Source organism: Hippocampus zosterae, chromosome 12 (genome assembly GCF_025434085.1).
Source record: "Hippocampus zosterae strain Florida chromosome 12, ASM2543408v3, whole genome shotgun sequence".
In the NCBI taxonomy this organism is placed as follows: Eukaryota; Metazoa; Chordata; class Actinopteri; order Syngnathiformes; family Syngnathidae; genus Hippocampus; species Hippocampus zosterae.
This window is the reverse complement of record NC_067462.1, coordinates 10,295,414-10,300,854: the sequence shown is the minus strand read 5'-3', so window position 1 is coordinate 10,300,854 and position 5,441 is coordinate 10,295,414. Positions and strand designations below refer to the sequence as shown.

The window sequence follows — 5,441 nt, the reverse complement described above, 5'->3', positions numbered from 1 at the left end:
ACGCACAAGAGAGCAAGGCCAAAAACCCAGAACTGTTGAGGTCAACAAAATTAAGGAAGCATGTTGCTACCTTATGTCAGCTTCTCGACCTGAACAATCAGGAACTCGAGCAAGTTGCTCGTTTTATGGGACACGACATTAGAGTCCATTGTGAGTTTTATCGGCAGACCGATAAAACTTTCCAAGTGGCCAAGATTGCCAAACTACTGTTTGCGATGGAACGTGGGACAGAGTCGCTGAAGGGAAAGAGTCTGCAAACCCTGGACTCTGTTATCACTGGTATGTAAATTAATATATTTTTAAAGTCATCCCCTTCCATTTATTCTTTTCTCCCTCTGTCTTTGTTTCCACGACAGTGTGCATGTCTTTATCGGCATATTTTCTTTTACCTTCATATTTTAGTGTAAAATTATGTTTTCTGATTTCTGACTGTGAATATTTCAAAAGGAAGAGCACATGCAGCCACCTCAACCAAAGGTCTGAAAAGTGGCAAAAAGAGAAGACACGATCCAGGGAGACGACAGGAAGCTCAAGATGGTATGTAATAAAAATAACATTAGTAGTCATAGCAGGAAGAGGGATGCCAATATATGCTCTAGAGCAGGGGTCACCAAACTTTTTGAGAGTGAGAGCTACTTCATGTGTCCTGATTGTGTGAAGGGCTACCAAATTGATACGCGTCTGAAATAACATTTGTACAAATTAAATTTAATAATATTAGAACATTAGCTAGCTAGACGTATACTGTAGCTAGCTAGTTAGATAGCTAAATAGGTAGCTATAGAATCTATAATACTGCCCATGTTTGCAATTTTAAATCATAATTTCTACGAGCAAATCACAATCCTAGCACTGGCGGGCTACTGGTGTGGTCCTCACGGGCTACCTGGTGCTCGCGGGCACCACGTTGGTGACCCCTGCTCTAGAGTTCATGCTTGGAATTAATATAGAAACCTTGAATCATTTCAAATTAATCACATTCAAACGTTAGACCTAATGTTGACCAAATGACCTACTTCTAAGTTACAACAATTTTTAGTTAGACACCAATTGATCCCAGTTGCCTCTGCCTCTGGCACCTTTAACCAGAACCTTTTTTTCAATGATAACAATAAGCAAACAAAAGCACGCACATATGTATGTCGAGTTATTTGGGGGGATGTTGCAGCAACTTGACAGGCAGCTGCCTCTCACTATCCTCACACATCTGTCCTGTGGATTAAAAGTAACGAACAATGATCAAAGACAGAACTTTTAATCAAACAGGGAGTTAGTGATAACATGCGATCGATACCGTTCTAATACCGTTAAACTACAACTGATTAAAGCTGGTTAGCATGTCGACCTCACAGTGCAAAGGTGCAGGGTTCAATTCCGGTCCCAGTCTTCCTATGTGGCGTTTGCTTATTTTTCCCACCACATACCTGCGTGGGCTTACTCCAAGTACTTCGGTTTCCTCCCACATTCCCATAACATGCATGGCCGATTGAACACTCTAAATTGTCCCCAGGTGTGAGTTTGAGATGGTTGTCTCTGTGTGCCCTGCAATTGGCTGGCAACTTGTTCAGGGTGTCCCCCGCTGACCTCCCAAAGACAGCTGGGATAGGCTCCAGCATGCCCTGCGACTCTTGTGAAGATAAAGCGGATTGGAAAATGGATGGATGTTTAGTAATTCCTTTACCTTGACAGCTCTCATTTTCTCTGTGTCCAGACCATTTGCATAAATGAGAAACCCCTTTCATTCTCGGAGCAAGAGTGAATGTCTTCCATCCATATTTACATGGTGTAAATGTCATCTTTCACAGAATGAGAAGTGCCACATTCAGCTGTAGCAACGAGATCTGATGATGAAGATGATGGAGGCGGTAACAGTACCAACTTGGACACTGAAAACACAGGTAATGCTTTCAGTTTGACTTGGACCATCTGTCACTGCACCATTGCTATGTTTCTGAGATGTAAGGAATTTCATTTGAGTACATCATCTTGCTACAAGGCACCTACAAAAGGCCACCGAAGATGCAGTCAATTAAAGAAAGAAATTATGCTGATGACGCTGATGACGACATGAGTGATGTTTCTGGCAGTGAATATGGCGGTAATGTTTTTTTGTCCGACTTGAATCCTCTTTTGCTGTATTATTGGCATATTTCTGAGATGCATGTGGAAAGAACTTTGATTCTATCAAAACATTATTTTATAGATGGAGGGGTGTGCCATAAGACAGTTAAGAAGACTGTCAAGAAAAAAAAGACAATGTTTGGAAGACATGGATTGGGTGAGTCTCTAACATTAGCACAAGTGACATGTTACAGACCTGGCATTAATAAGATTTTTTTTCTTACTCTAAGTCAGGGGTGTCAAACTCATTTCACTCTGTCAAACTCAGGCCACATTGGCCTCGGTAGATGTTAAGTGGGCCGAGCCATTAAAATTATACCGTACTCTGCTATAAAGAAGCACAAGAACATTCGGAAATGTAGAAATTTAATGAACATATCTTTTTACAAAACATTTCATGAAGCACCTTAGATTTCCTTAGACAAATGTGCGATTGACTTTTATCATTCACATATATGCATCGCAACTGATTGTACACTAGCACTAAACAAGTAATTGGTGTTGAAAAATACAGTGATGCACTTTTAGATTAAAGGAGATTTGTGAAGAAAGGAATTTTTAAGCCTTGTGCATATAAATTATAAATTTAATCCCTGCCTATACCATACAAACTAAAGAGAGTGCCATTAAATGTGTAAAGAACAATGAATTCAAATGTCCTTGATAGCATCTGCTGTTTTGGGTCCGTCCGTCTCAGTGACAGACTTAGACTGCTGTTGTCTTCTTCTCAAAACAATGTGTCTTTCTACTCTGATCAAAACGGTGTGTCCCCTAGCGGATACTCCATGAATTGCATGTTATTCAAAATTTTCGTTCCATGTCTTTTCTGCATTTTTTTCACTTTTAAATGATCCTGCGGTCCTGATCAAACCTGCTTGTCGGACGGTAACGGCCCGCCGGCCGTATGTTTGACACCCCCGCTCCAAGTCCTGATTGTTTTTTTGTACATTCCAATATATCAGGAATTACAAATGTGTATCATCAAAGCATATTCACCCAAAGTATATTATTATTATTATTTACAGTCTATGACGCATCTTTCACACATGGCCAAGAACAACCATCAACATCAGGGAGCGCCACCAAACGAAAGAGGATTGCAACACTTACACATGACGACGATGATGTTGAAGACAGCGGTGAGTCAGTGCATCGTCAACACAACTCAAAGTTTCATTACCATTATACTAACATGCCAACTTTCTTAGATGAAGAGGACAAAAAGACTGGACACAGATCTCTTGGGAAGAAGAAGACAGCAGTTCGAAAAGAACATAGTGAAGTTGGTAAGATGAATTTCTGTTGGATAGATCCGTATAACAATTTAAGAAACTCAAACAGCACAAGTCACTGTGACTTGCAGATGGAAAGACGAGTCGTTGAAGTGGTCTACTCAGTTGTAAAATTGTCTTCAATTTCTATTGTATAGCAATTTCTCTTACAGGGTTATGATATAATTTGGTTACAGTAACACACTGATTGTAATTGAATCCAATTAAAAAAAAAATCTGACCAAAGAGAGATACAGTCGAACCTCTCGACAACGAAATCATGTTTGCAGCCAGAAATATTCACATTCACACCATCACTGAGCAGGAACTGATCCCACACAAGTCATGCGAGTATACCACTACACCACAGGTGTCAAAGTCAAGGCCCAGGGGCCGGATTTGGCCTGCCACATCATTTTATGTGGCCTGCAAAAGCAAATAAAGCATGTCGAATTCCATGAGGCTTGCTAAAGTCTGAACCAAAATCTCAAAATGTCATATGAAGTCCACAAGAACAATCATTATGTTTTACTTCTGATTTTAAAAGTAGTTATCCATCAATATGTTATGAGTGGTGTATGTAATGTGGAGGTGATTAAATATGTATATGGTCTCCCAAAATTCATTATGGCCCTCCAAGGGAAACCATGACTACAATGTGGCCTGTGCCAAAAATGAGTTGGTCACTCCTGCAATACACCATCAGCAACCAGAAGTTACATATTTGGTATCTGACATTTGAATGGATTGTAAAATAATGCATTTCACTGCAAACAAGGAAAACTGGTAATGCATACCGTATTAGATAATATTCACCACATATGTTGCTCTGAAATCGGCACAGTGGTTCAGGCTTTGATTGTAGCTTCGAAACATGAATGTCAACAGTGCCGCTGGATTACCATTTATCGCGGCCTCTGTGTGTCATGGATTTTTTCAAACATATTCATTAAAAAAAAGTGAAAATGCTGCAAAAGGTCCTCAAGAGGCAGTGAAAATAATCAAAACAACAGCGAGTCACATAGAGCAACATATACAGGACTGTGTTTACTGTATTTCGTTATTTATACACTAACCTAACCTAACTTATACATGTTTAAATATTTTAGTATATAGCATTAAGTACTGTTAATTACTACAAACATGCATGTATACCAGTACATTTGGCCTTATAAATATTTATACTCATACACATGTTCATATACCTATATGGAGGGTGGGAGGGTTTTGCTACTTAGCGGATTTTCGTTTATCGCGGGTGGTTTCGGTCCCCATTAACCCCGATAAACGAGGGATCACTGTACTTGCAAAGACTGTTTTTTCTGTATGTTCTTCACAATAGAAGGCTTCAGAAATAGAAAACAAAAGTTTGGGGCATGCTGGAGCCTATCCTAGCCGTCATTGGGCTGTAGTCAGAGTACACCCTTTTGTGGTTGCCACCCAATTGGGGGGCCCACATAGATAAACAAGACATTAAAGGCGGAGACTAGGCAAAAAACCCCACATTAATTTTAAGGATATTGAAAAATATTAAATAATGTAAATAGCATAACACTCATGAATCATGCCTTGAGGGAAATTGCTGCTGAGGTGTTTTTAAGTCAACAAAGTTGCTTTAAACTAGATGCCTAAAACATGTTTTGAATCAATGCATTTTTGATAGTTTTTATTCTGGTCCTGTTATCAGTCAAGGCAGTGTTCAGATCTGTTTATATTCAACTAAACCACTAATAACCCTCTTTTTTTCCCCTCCAGAATTGGAAACTAAAAAAAGGAAGAGACTCGGACTCCAAAGGAAAGAGCAGCAATTGATCGACACCTTTCAAAATTTGTAGCATTAAAGAAAGTTCCAAGGAAAGATGACTGCGTTAAGTGTCGTAATCAAGCATCGCCAGACCTTGAAGACCGCACATGGAGAGATATTCCACAATGAAATTATTAAAAGATATGTAATTGGGAAAAAAGCTTGAAGATGAAAGATAGAGAGAGGGAGAGACATAGGGGGGAGATAGATGAAGGGAGAGAGGGAATGGGATGAGAGAGAGGGGA

At 39.6% G+C, this 5,441-nt stretch overlaps 1 long non-coding RNA gene across 1 annotated transcript; it reads left to right on the top strand.

Moving 5' to 3' along the window:
• On the top strand, positions 1 to 5,235 carry LOC127611824 (uncharacterized). Its single transcript, XR_007965467.1, has 8 exons — positions 1 to 279; positions 448 to 537; positions 1,806 to 1,898; positions 1,997 to 2,098; positions 2,204 to 2,278; positions 3,147 to 3,260; positions 3,330 to 3,407; positions 5,148 to 5,235. It is a non-coding gene; the product is annotated as an uncharacterized LOC127611824 (long non-coding RNA).
• The last annotated feature ends 206 nt before the right edge of the window (positions 5,236 to 5,441 follow it).